The sequence below is a fragment of the Euprymna scolopes genome, chromosome 38, assembly GCF_053919585.1.
Source record: "Euprymna scolopes isolate OS-2025 chromosome 38, ASM5391958v1, whole genome shotgun sequence".
Taxonomy (NCBI): Eukaryota; Metazoa; Mollusca; class Cephalopoda; order Sepiida; family Sepiolidae; genus Euprymna; species Euprymna scolopes.
Window position 1 is genome coordinate 23788877 of NC_136519.1, and position 12764 is coordinate 23801640.

At 33.7% G+C, this 12764-nt stretch overlaps 3 non-coding genes across 3 annotated transcripts; all 3 read right to left on the reverse strand.

Moving 5' to 3' along the window:
* Positions 1-2892: 2892 nt before the first annotated feature.
* Trnag-gcc (transfer RNA glycine (anticodon GCC)) lies at positions 2893-2963 on the reverse strand. Its single transcript has one exon. It is a non-coding gene; the product is annotated as a tRNA-Gly (tRNA).
* A 2383-nt stretch (positions 2964-5346) lies between these two features.
* On the reverse strand, positions 5347-5417 carry Trnag-gcc (transfer RNA glycine (anticodon GCC)). The gene has a single exon. It is a non-coding gene; the product is annotated as a tRNA-Gly (tRNA).
* A 6578-nt stretch (positions 5418-11995) lies between these two features.
* Positions 11996-12066, reverse strand: Trnag-gcc (transfer RNA glycine (anticodon GCC)). The gene has a single exon. It is a non-coding gene; the product is annotated as a tRNA-Gly (tRNA).
* Between the last annotated feature and the right edge of the window lie 698 nt (positions 12067-12764).

Genomic DNA, 12764 nt, shown 5'->3' on the forward strand with positions numbered 1-12764 from the left:
ATCTGGGGCACAAAAGTGGGATCGTTTTCATGGTATCACTCCCGTCTTTGTAGCTTTTCAACTTTTTGAGTTCAACAAAATAAGAGACTTTACTTATGGAGATATCCTCGTATGACAAACCGCGATCCGGACGCCCATGCACAGCCGTCGTTCATCGCCGGCAAAAATGCATAGTAGAAAAATAAATTCCGGATCACATAAAGTCGCCTGTTTTAATAATAACACTCTTCATGGCGCTTCAATTTTTTTTTTTTTTTTTTTTTTTTTTTTTTTTTTTAGTTAAAAAAAAAAATAGGAGGTTTTACTTTTGGAACGAGCCTCGTATAATATTCATATCAAAACAGATTTACCAACATCAGCTAGATCTGATTAACTGAAGATGAAAAATTTATCAATGAAAAGCGGATTGAAAAATTATTAGAACTTTACATTTGGAACAAAACTCGTAATTTTTTGCCGTGGCTTGTGTGTGCTATTACTAGGGCTATGACAACAGCATATTCGTTTCATTGTTTTGACTCTCGAGTATATATCCGTTAATATCTTATATGTTTTTATATAGACTTATGTGGTTCTCGGTTGATTAAGTGTGTCTAATCGTGTCGGATATATACCCGAGAGTCAAAAGAATGACAAGAATATTCTGTTGTCATGGCCCTATTTATTATTAGGGTTATGACAAGAGAATATTCTTATCATTGTTCTGACTCTCGAGTATATATCCGACACAGTTAGACACATTTAATCAGCAATTAATCTATCTAAAAACATATATTAACTGATATATACTCGAGAGCCAAAATAATGAAAAGAATATATTCTCTTGTGATAGCCCTAGTTATTACATACGTCGTTAGCCAATCAATATTATAGGATCGGAATAGATATTAACACTAAACTAACATCCACATCAGACATGATGTCGACAATTGTGCATTTTAGGTTTCGGGGATATTTTTTGTTTGATTTCATTTTTGAAGATTTCCAAGGGGTGGAGAATTCTAAGAAGTTCTCAAAGTTTATAACTTTAAATAGTTATTTGGATTTATTCCGAAAGTTTATGTTTAAAAAATCGCTTTTTTAAGGCCTTCAGTTTTCTTATAATAATCATTTCCCTTCATTTCAGAATTTTCTCTTCCTAGAGAGGCCGTTAGTTTAACAAAAAAATTCATGCATTTTCAAAAATGTTCATTTTTGAAGCAGAAACAAAAAAAAAATATTGTCCAAACGTAATGCGCAAGTGCCGCCTTGTGAACTATCAGCAACACTTAAAACAAGAGCTGTCGAAAGGTTCGTTTGACAAACTGTTCGTTTTTGAAAATAACTTTTTAAACGCACATTTGTGTTTGTTTTACTATACACATAGATTCGAAAAAGTTGTCAATAAACAAATATACAACAAATAAATGCTATCAAAGGCAAGATAAGTCACTTTTCTACTTAACTGGATAATTTTTTAGTGTTTTTATTTAATGTAAAGTGTTTATTCAACTCGAAAAGTATACAGTATTTATCGATGTATTTGAAAAATGGAAATGGCAGCCGACTCTGTGTTGAACACGTAAGTTTGATAAAATGAGTTAAAACAAAAAACTATACAAAATACTGTTAGAAACCCACTCAATATATGTTACCGTAACATAGGCTGACAGATATTCGGTGGGGTTTTAACAGTATTTTGTATAGTTTTTAGTTTTAAATCATGTTCTCAAACTTACGTATTCAACACAGAGTCGGCTGCCATTTGCATTATTCAAATATATCGGTGAACACTGTATATTTTTCGAGCCAAATAAACACATTACATTAAATAAACACTCTAAAAACATTATCCAGTTTGGTAGAAAAGTAACTTATCTTGCTTTTGATAGCATTTATTTGTTATATATTTGTTTTTTGAGAAATTTTTCGACTCTATGTACATACTAAAACAAACCCGAACATTTTAATGAACTGTCTTTTTAACCCATTTAACGCCCATGGTCCTTTTTTAAGAACCAAACAAATATGTTTAATATTTACTGAACAGTTAGTTTTTTACAGAAACATTTTAATTAACACCAAATATCTACGTGTATATTAAATATAGGAAGAATTCAGTTTATAACATTGGTGTTCGAGACAAGATCAAAGTGTAGTATCTGTTCTTCAGATGCTGCACTTCAATTTCTTGTTCTCTGTCAATGGAGGAGAAATCCTTCACGACTGAGACAATTTTTATTTTTGTTCCCTTTCTCCACATTAAAAAATGACCCTGGTGTCTAACTTTGTCCCGTGGGGAGGCATTGTAAATAGGAACAATTTCATCTAATATTTGGAAGCAAAAATAAACATGACTACCAAACAAATTAACTAAAAAAAACAAATATGGGGGCGTTAATGGGTTAAAAAGAAACATTCTGATCTTTCAACTAATGGAACTTTGCTTTGATGTTTAATTAAACTCTACGTTGACAAGACGCGGAAAATAAAACGTGATTTTCATGACGTAAATTTCGTAAGGAAATACTTGTTCATAGTCCCTGGCTTTGGTAGAGGTACTTTTGTAGCTTTCCGGACTGATGTAGAATCAAATAAGAGCCTTGGCTTTACTTTCGGAAGTCTTGGAATTCCAGCCTTATATTTGAGACATCAAATTGAGAATCAAAATCATGCAATACATTTTGATCATCATTCGAATAAGTATTCTATACACACGGTTTAGTTAAATTATAGCTTGATTTTAATATAAAAGTGGTGCAAAACTGTTCTGTTCGAGAAATTAACTTTCACCTGTCCTGGGACAGGTATTCTACTTTAATTACAAAAGTATCACGTTGAGAAGTAATGGTGACGTTATTCTGATATCAGAAAAAACAAAAAAAAAACAAAGATTCTTTTTTAAAAAGTACATGCATCGGCCGGGAATCGAACCCGGGCCGCCCGCGTGGCAGGCGAGCATTCTACCACTGAACCACCGATGCTCCGTTCGTTGACAACTTCTTTAACTTAAATATTTTTATTTATAGATTCGCGTGTTTTGTTTACTATTTTACGATAAGTAGTTTATGAATATTCTTTTTACACATTTTAATCCAAACTAATGAATCGATTTGTTTCTTCCCTGGTCATTTTCTATTTATCTTACCTTGTTTCCCAAGATGACCTTTACTTTATTTCATGTATATTCTTAACAGGAGGATGGGGATATGAAGTTACTCCCGGAAATGGCTGAAACAGTATATGATCTCAAAATTACTTTATTTCATGTATATTTTTTTTTTTATAGTGGGAGGGGGGAATATAATGTCAGTCCCGGAAATGGTTGAAACAGTTTACGATCTCAAAATAACTTTATTTCATATATATATATTCTTAACAATGGGAGGGAGAATATGAAGTCAGTTCCGGAAATGACTGAAACAGTTTACGATCTCAAAATGACTTTATTTCATGTATATTTTTAACAGTGGGGAGGGGGTAGTACGAAGGCAGTCCCGGAAATGTCTAAAACAGTTTAGATATCAAAATTACTTTAATTCAGGTATATATCGGTGGTGTTCTGTAAAGGTGGACTGTGCCAGTTTCTGTTGGAGGTGATCCATATGTTTCTGAATTTCCAATGTTATCATCCGGAATTGACGTCACGGTCGTAGTGATGGGTAGAAATAAGCATGATTATGTTGCTTTTAAACGTGCTCTAGTGTTCTCTATTGAGGTGGGGCTGGAGGGAGTAATGGTCGGTTTGGGGTCACAAATCAATCTCTCGCAATGCCATATTCCAAAAATTTAGAATACTTGCAAAATCATATTCTGGAAATTACATCATTTCTCTTACTCTATAATATTGTCGGTGTGTCGAGAGGGAAGAACTGCAGTATTATTGAAATTCGTGGTAAAGTAAAGGTTGCCTAAACTCTCCGCGTCTATGCATTTTTTTATTCAATTATTTGTACAACATGCTGAGTTATGCTCAAGAAATTATATCATTTCACTAAAAATTATGGTGTCGGTAGGAGGGAGGAAAAAACACAGTAATGTGGAATTTTATAGTGAAGCAAGGGTTGCCTAATCACTAAGCTTCTCAAAGCATTTATGTATTTATTTGTAAAACCTGCTGAGTAATTTTCCGAAAATAGCGTATTTTTTTCCGAAGAGTTTTAGTGTCAGTTGTGAGGAAAGAAAATGAAACACGATAATATGGAATCTTATAATCTGAGCTCTAATCTCTGGTCCCCCCTCGCCAATCTTTCACAAAAAACATCTGTCTAGCTGCAACCACTTTCAATAATTTTCCCCACTGTACCTAAATCAAAACGTAGATTTCATGAACAAAGCTTCTTTCTCAGAAGTGCACGCCTGTGGAACTCTTTTCCGTTTGCCTGCTTTCCACCTGACTACAACTTGGATGTCTTCAAATCCAACATAAACAAGTTCCTGATAAACCGCCCCCTTAAGTGAGACACTTTATCAAATCTCCATTACTAACGATTACTACGATATTATCCCATTGATTATTGTACACGCAATAACCCTTATCCTCGAGTGGCCTCCGTGTCTTGATAAGTGGTGACTACCATGTAAAAAAAAAGCAAGAATGACATAATTTTTTTTTTTAATTATAGTACCAATAGTGAGGAAGGAAAGAAATCAAGTAATGTTGAAATTTATGGTGAAGCACGGGTTGCCTAATCATTAACCAAGACAATGTATTCATGTATTAATTTGGAAATCCTAATGATCCAATCTTCTAAAAATGACTTCATTTTCTCAAAATTTTGGTAGCCTTGGAGGGAAGAGAAATTATTTCATATATGTTATACAATACCTATTGAGAGTATGTTAAATTGTTTCATATATGTATTTACATTACCCGTCTGAGGGTAGGTAAAATTATTTTGAACGTATGTTGTACATTACCCGTCCTAGCGATGGTAAAATTATTTTATATACGTGCTGTAAATTACCTATGATAGGGAAGGTACAATTATTTCATACATGTGTAATACCCGTCCTAGGATGGGTAAACTATTCTTTGCTCGACACAGCAAATGATACATAGACATAAAAAAAAAATCCTCTATCCTAAGAACAATAGGTGTGTTCAAAAGAAACTCCATTTTTCTAATTGTTTTATACAGTCCGGATCAACGCCTGGTAGCCTTGCTAGTTATTTTGATACAGTCCTGGTCAAAATCATAAGACCACTTAAGAAAGTAAGCGTTTACGCATAATATCGAATTTTTAATCAAACAATTTTCTTCTGATTCAGTGCTGGTCAAAAATATCAGGAGAAAAATGTTGCAAAGAGATTTTTATTTTTTATTTGTTTTGTTTGGTTTGGTTTGGTTTTATTAAAATACTATGTGCATCGGCCGGGAATCGAACCCGGGCCGCCCGCGTGGCAGGCGAGCATTCTACCACTGAACCACCGATGCCTCGGTAGTGTGCCGCCTCTTTAACCTAAATATTCCTATTTATACATTCTCCTGTTTTATTTACTATTTCACGATAAGTAGTTTATGAAAATTCTTTTCTTGCCCATTTTTATCCGAACGAATGAATCAATTCGTTTCTTTCCTGGTCACTTTTTACTTATCTTACCTAATTTTCCATGATGCCCCTTCTTCGTTAAATAGAAAAAGTATTCAGTGTATTGATTGAGATTGTCGGACTGACTTCCTCATCTTGGTTGTTATTGTCACAACGTTTCGGCCGTTTTGCCTCCGGCCTTCGTCAGGTGTTTTGTATCGAACTGGGGAACCATTTGTTAGGAGTCTCGAACCTAACCCTTTATTAATATTACGGGGGTACCGTGTTCGGACTCCAGCTAGGCTTTGGGACATAGTTGCTGATTCTCTGTTTTGAGTGTTACTTTTTCGCTGCCTTCGTTCAGGATTGAACTCAGCACCTTTGGGTAACTGTAAACTTTGATACAACGTCTAGGACCACTCGGCCATATGTCACTAGTTCCCCAGTCCGATACAAAACATCTGACGAAGGCCGGAGGGCAAAACGGCCGAAACGTTGTGATAATAACAACCAAGATGAGGAAGTCAGTCCGACAATCTCAATCAATGAAAACACCTCATCTCAAAAATACAGACAATTACTAATAACTGTATATAAGTATGTTTTGGTTTGGTTTGGTTTAGTTTGGTTTGGTTGTAATCACGTCGTTTTCCTGATCCATGTAATTTTATTGTGAGGACGATATGCAATAGCTTAAAAATAATTTCTTCGGTTTGTATTACTATACACATAGATTCGAAAAAGTCGTAAAAAAAAAATATCTATATAACAAATAAAAGTTATCAAAGAGATAAGTTACTTTTCTAGCTAACTGGATAATTTTTTAGTGTGTTTATTTAATGTAAAGTGTTTATTTGGATCGATAACACATACGGTGTTTATCGATGTATTTGATAAATACAAATGGCGGCGGACTCTGTGTTGAACAAGTTAAATTTGGGAGAAGAGTTAAAACTAAAAAAAAACAATACAAAATACTGTAGGGAACTCACTCAATATATGTTACCATGACATAGGCTGACATATATTCGGTGGGTTTTTAACAGTATTTTCTATAGATTTTTAGTTTTAACTTATTTTCCCAAACTAAACGTGTTCAACACAGATTTCGCCGCCATTTGTATTTCTCGAATACATCGGTAGACACTGTATGTTTTTCGAGCATTTTACATTTAACAAAAAACGCTAAAAAAAATTCCAGTTTGGTAGAAACGTAACCTATCTTACTTTTTATAACATTTATTTGTCATATATTGGATTTTTTTAGATTTTTTTTAATCCATGTGTATAGTAATGCAAACCCTTGTTTCTTTTTTTTATTTTTTGAAGATTATGAAATGTTATACGATTGTCGTTGAAATCAAGAATGAATCAGAATAAACGGAGCACTAGCAGTCACAATCGGCACCACTCCCCCTTACGAATTTTGTTTCTTTTCCGTTTTTTCGAACTATTTTTTCGGATTATTATCGTTTGGACACTAAGCTATCAGATTGTAAAAAAGAAAAAAAAATGAAAAAAAAAAAAGAATCAATATTTAAAGATTTAGAAGGGGGTTCAAGTTTACATACAACATTCTAGTAAATCGATCCCTCATTTCTAGAGCCGATTTACAGCCTCGTTTTGACGTTGGCTTTTTAATCCCCCAACCCCTATCATCTCCATTATTCTTTTTTTTTTTTGTGATTTTTCACTTTGAGAAAAATTTTGTCTGTCAACCCCCTCGTTATTTTTTTATTAATTTATTTACGACTTTTTAAAGATGATTTTGCATTTAACGAACCACGCTATTATTTCAAAATAGTGTTTTCAAGTTTTACGATCTCGTTTTTATTAAATTGTTCCTAATAATTTGCCTCCCCACGAGGGCAGAGTTAGACACAAGGTCAGTTTTTAATGTGGGGAAAATCCAACTCCCCAATAAGGGGCACTCTGGATAATTGTAAGGTAGAGAATAGTTACAAAACACCTCCTCCCCCATGTTAAATAATAGATTTCTAAATAATAACGTTATTATTTCAGCGCAGGTGCAAAAGTACTCTCTTTTTTTTTTAAGTCATTAAACGTGAATTTATGAAAACAATATCTTTTTATAGTGTGCTAGCTTAAGCGCCCAATCGATAATAGTCCACACAAATAGATGAGAAAAGACGAAAAGGAAAAAAAATAATTGTAAGGGAGATGCCGATTGTTAAGATGCACCGAATAGATAAATCGAAAATTTATTAGAATAGCCGCCAACAACAACAACAACAACAACAACAGCAAAAACGTAAAAAAATAAATATACAACAAATAAACTTTACCAAAGGCAAGATAAGTGGGTTTGTGTTACTGTACACATAGTTTTGGAAAAGTTGTCAAAAAACAAATATATAACAAATAAATGTTATCAAAGGCAAGATAAGTTGCTTTTCTATCTAACTGGACTTTTTTAGAGGTTTTATTTAATGTAATATGTTTATTCAGCTCGAAAAACATAATGTTTACCGATGTATTTGAAAATTCCAAATGGCGCCCGACGGTAAGTTTGGGAAAAGGAGTTAAAAATAAGAAACTATACAAAATACTGGTTAAAACCCACCAAATATGTCAACCTACGTCACGGTAACATTGAGTGAGTTTCTAACAATTGTTTGTATATTTTTTTATTTTTAACTCATTTTCCCAAACTTACCGTGTTCAACAGAATCTGGTGCCATTTTGAATTTTTCAATACATTGGTAAACACAGTACGTTTTTCGAGCTGAAGAAATATTTTACATTATATAAAAACACTAAAAAAATATATCCAGTTAGGTAGAAAAGTAACTTATCTTGCCTTTGATAACATTTATTTGTTATATATTTGTTTTTTTGATAACTTTTTCGAATCTATGTGTACAGTAACACAAACCCGATAAGGAACCATTTTCCTACCTTAATAAGTTCAAACTTTTAATAAATTTTATAAAAGCTAAAAAAAAGAAAAGTTTATTTTAATTCAATAAATGTACAAATAATGTTTTATTTTGTGCTATTGTTAATTTAGTGTTTGTTTTGCTTTTGCCAATATGTTACGCGAAACTTTAACAACTCTTTGAATTGTGTCCTATTAGAATTCTTAAAAAAATATATAAAATCAATAATGTCCTCTAAAGGTTAAATGCACAAGTGCCACATTAGCTTGTCCAATGTCGTAGGTGGGTGAACACTCAGCAACACTTAAAACAAGAGCAGTTGAGCACCAATCAGCCAATCGCCTTCTGTAACGTAATACACGTTTACACACGGGACCCACACGTTGTATGCAGTCTACATCGGAAGTAATAACTCGACTCCTTATTCTTTCTTTCTTGTTCTTTTTTGTACCAACGATATTTATTTCCTCATTCTCCTGCCTCGTGTGACTTCTCGTTACGACTGTGACGTCTCTCGCGTGATCGATTATTCCCCCCCTCTCTCTCTCTCTCTCTCTCTCTCTCTCTCTCTCTCTCTCTCTCTCTCTCTCTCTCTCTCTCTCTCTCTTCTTTTTATAGTATTTTTCTTACAGTGACATCATTTCGCATTTCGTTTGGTTTTTGTCGACGACCGGGGTTCGTCTTAGCGCCGCCCTCGTTATCACGATCACTGCTCCAGCTGATTTCTGTTTTGTTTATGTAAACATGGAGGGATATGCGGTATAGCATCTCGATTTATTACAAAACCAACAACAAAAAAAAACAAACGTAGAAAAACGAAACAAATATACAACAAATAAATTTTACCAAAGGCAAGATAAGTAATCTTTTACCTCCCCGAATAAGTTTGAACTTCTAATAATTTTTTTTATTCCATTTTCACTCCAAACAAAGCACAGAGCCATTTTAATGTAGGGGCTACTATCGGAGACATAAGTTGCAGGCATACTATGTAGGGAGTTGAACAGCGAGATAGCTGTTCACATACACTTGAACTTCTGCATGCCAGTACAGTTGGGAAAGCAGGAACTCGGAAAGGAGTTCCAAAGTCTAGCAGTTCTGAGGAAGAACTGGTTAGAGTAGAAGTCTTTCTTATATCTAGGGATCTCTACTGTGTAGGGGTGGGATTTTGCTGACTGTCAGATTTGTCGGGGGTATTTACGTCGAGGGAGTACAAGGGCTTGTAGCTCATCGGAACATTCACCATTAAAATACTTGTAGAACAGGCAGAGGTATGTAACATTACGTCGATGGGAAGGAGGTTAAATATTAATTCAGAACTTATCAGATTGGGACTCTCTTCTGAACCCTGTCCAAGAACGAGAGACTAGTAGCAGATGCACCATCCCAAATGTGACAACAGTACTCCGTTCATACGCGTGACCTTGTAGAGATACAGGATACTTTCAGGCATAAGTAGATTTCTAGCACGGTAGAGGGAGCCCACCTTCTTCGTAGCAGCCTTGGCAGTGGTCTCAATGTATCTGTTCCAGCTCATGTTCTTTGCAAACGTTAGGCCAAGGAGTTTGAAAGAAGTACATTAAGGTAGTGTGTCTTTAGTCATAGCTATTAGTTCAATTAATGTAAAAAATGTTTTATTTAGTGTTATTTTTAATTTAGTGTTTGTTTTGATTCTATCAATCAGACATTAATAACTCTTTGAATTGTCTCCCCTTGGAATTCTAAAAAAAAAAACAAAAAGAAAATCATCCAAACGTAAAATACACAAGTGCTACCTTAGCTCGCCGCGGGAAATGGAAACGTGATTTTCACATTTCATAAGGAAATACTTGTTCATAATCCTTGGCCTTGGTAGAGGCTATTTTGTAGCCTTCCACACTGATGTAGAATAAAAAGTGAGCTTTGTCTTAACTTTCGGAAGTCTCCAAATTCCACATTGTCTGCTATTTTTGTCATGTACTTTTCACATTTCATTAGCGATGATTCTTATAGAGGGGACAGAATTTATCTTTTCTTGGAGCTCTGTTCTATTAGTTGGATAGTATGAAGAGTTTTTCAATCCTCTCATAGCATTCTTCATCATTCAATTGTCAATCTATTTATCTCATTAACCTTTATCATCGAGTGGCGTTTAAGCCTTCATAAATGGCGACTCATTAGTAAACAACAACAGCAACAACAACAACAAAAAACACGATTCAATGGTTGGTTCGGTTTGTCAATTATTATTAAGGCTATGAAAACAGAATATTCTTATCATTGTTTTGGCTCTCGAGTATATATCCGACACAGTTAGACACAGTTAATCAATCACGAACCATATTACTCTATCTAAAAGCATACAAGAAAGATAATGGATACACACTCGAGAGTCAAAACAATGAAAAGAATATGCTGTTGTCCTAGCCTTAATTATTATCAACTCTTTGGACTATTATTTACTGCTGAAACGATAATTTTTTTAAACGATTAATTTTGTATTATTTTATTATTGGAATCCTTTTGAGATGAGTAATTTGCATATTTAATTGTGGACAGTTGTCCTCATCTTTATGGTTGTTGTTTCACAATGTTTCGTTTAACGACCTGACGAAGGTCAGAGGAATAGTTAGCCGAAACGTCGCGAAACAACATTTATGAAGATGAGTATAACAGGTCATCATTAATTTTGTATATTTGTTAGACGGCATATCAACCCTTCTGGGTGATTTAACATAGAAAAAAATATTGAAAACGATCCATTAATTGGGTCACCTTTTTATTTTACGGCATTATTCAGACTACTGGTCTCATCTTCGTTGTTATATTAGTGCTTTATACAAAGAGAAATGACAAGTCGATTTATTGTTAGATATGTCCTTTTAAGCAAAAGCAATATCACTTAATTGTTATGTCGAAAAAAGGAATATATCCAAAAATTACAAAAATTTATCGAGTAGAACAAGTGCTCTTGTGTTTTTAGTAAAGAAAGTCTTTACACATAATGAGTGCCATTACAATGTAATCTAAATTATACATTTTGAGTTATGTCCCCTGTCTACTCTAAAACATCTATGAAAAATGCAATTTTCCTCAATTTTTCGTAAAAATTACTTTTACCAATAAATAACTTTTTACTCAATGAATTTTCATAATCTTTAGATATATTACTATTTCCGACATGACAATTAAGTAATATTGTTTTTGCTTTAAAAGACATATGAAAAATAATCGATTTGTAGCCTCTCTTTGAACAAGCATCGTTATTTTTTTCACAATGTTTCAGTCGAATTTGATTCATAGTCATAAGATCTCAATTCATCAAAAGTCTCGCTTAATTTCAATTCCGTCTTAAGAACCCTTAAGCTTAGCCTTAAATTTGAGACATTTCTACGATCAAAATTATGTAATAAAGTGATGCAAAACTGTTCTGTCCAAGGAATTCATTTTATCTGTCCATGGACGAGTAATCTCCTAGTTTAATTACAAAAGTATTAAGTTGAGAAGCAATGGTGACGTTATTTTGATGTCAGGAGAAAGCAGTAACAGCGAGATTATTATTATTATTTTTTTTTTTTTTTTACAAAATGTATTAAAATATCATGTGCATCGGCCGGGAATCGAACCCGGGCCGCCCGCGTGGCAGGCGAGCATTCTACCACTGAACCACCGATGCTCCCTTCACCAACAATATCCTTACTCTACATATACGTATTTATAAATTCTCCTGTTGTATTTGCTATTTTACGGTAAATAGTTCATGAAAACTTTTTTCTTTCCTCATTTTTACCCGAACGAATTAATCAATTTGTTTCACCATGGCCATTTTCTATTTATCTTACCTAGTGTTCCAGGATGATCTCCTGATCCCATTAAATAGGAAAAGTATTCACCGCATATAACTATGGTTTGCTTTGGTTTGCTTTGTTTGGTTTAGTGGTAATCACGCCGTTTCTCGACCCATGCGTGCGTCGCATATGGGCCATGCGATGTTATTGTGAAGACGATATTTAATAGTTTAAAAATATTGTTTTTTTTTTTTTGTTTTTTTTAAGATTATCAGATATTATACAATTGTCGTTGAAATTAATAATGGGGTTTGTATTACTGTACACATAGATTCAAAAAAGTTGTCAAAAAAAACAAATATATAACAAATAAATATTATCAAAAGCAAGATAAGTTACTTTTCTACCAAACTGGATATGTTTTCAGTGTTTTTATTTAATATAACATGTTTATTCAGCTCGAAAAACATACTGTGTTTACCGATGTATTGGAAAATTCAAAATGGCGCCCGACTCTCTCTTTAACACGGTAAGTTTGAGAAAAGGTGCTATAACTATAAAACTAGAAAGAATAATGCCAGAGACT